Source organism: Vicia villosa, linkage group LG1 (assembly GCF_029867415.1).
Source record: "Vicia villosa cultivar HV-30 ecotype Madison, WI linkage group LG1, Vvil1.0, whole genome shotgun sequence".
Classification (NCBI taxonomy): Eukaryota; Viridiplantae; Streptophyta; class Magnoliopsida; order Fabales; family Fabaceae; genus Vicia; species Vicia villosa.
The window spans coordinates 115,273,137-115,273,855 of NC_081180.1; the positions used below are offsets into that span (position 1 = coordinate 115,273,137).

At 23.9% G+C, this 719-nt stretch overlaps 1 non-coding gene across 1 annotated transcript; it reads right to left on the reverse strand.

Annotated features, from left to right (window-relative positions):
- Positions 1-366: 366 nt before the first annotated feature.
- LOC131645461 (small nucleolar RNA R41) lies at positions 367-462 on the reverse strand. The gene has a single exon (XR_009297081.1). It is a non-coding gene; the product is annotated as a small nucleolar RNA R41 (small nucleolar RNA).
- Between the last annotated feature and the right edge of the window lie 257 nt (positions 463-719).

Genomic DNA, 719 nt, shown 5'->3' on the forward strand with positions numbered 1-719 from the left:
TAGGGCAATGATCAGATGATTGTAGTCTATATAGATAAACACAACATTTATAGACTTCGGAAAAGGTAATCATCATATATATATATATATATATATATATATATATATATATATATATATATATATATATATATATATATATATATATATCAATTATCCCCTATATTTTACACTCCCTACGTCTATATTATAAGCAAATTCTACCTTTTTAGATTAATTAAATAATTGATGTATCTAGTCTATATAAATTAGATACACCAATTATTTAATGAACATAAAAAAATAAATTTTGCTTATAATATGGAACGGATGGAATATATATCTTATAGTAAATCACAATTCTCAAAATTCAAGTTAAAAAAATATTGAAAGCTCAAAAGGATTCATTGATAGTTTTATAATCACAAGAGAAATTTTGTATTCCTTCATGAAATAGGTAATTCTCAACATCATTGCCTCCAAATAAAAAATATACTAAGACATGTCTTTAAAATTTAAAAGCAAAAGGAAGAATAAAAGAGAGGCAAAATGTAAATAAGTTGTAAATAAGTTTAAGAAATCAATCGTATATATAACATAAATCAAAGAAATTTAATTAGAGTTAAAGTTTTTAGGCTTTGCTGAAATGCAAGCTCAACGCATTTGGGTCTCAGATTCTTCAGTTTTCAGTATGGACCTCATTTATCTATGTTTGGGTCTCTGATACTTCGTTTTCCATT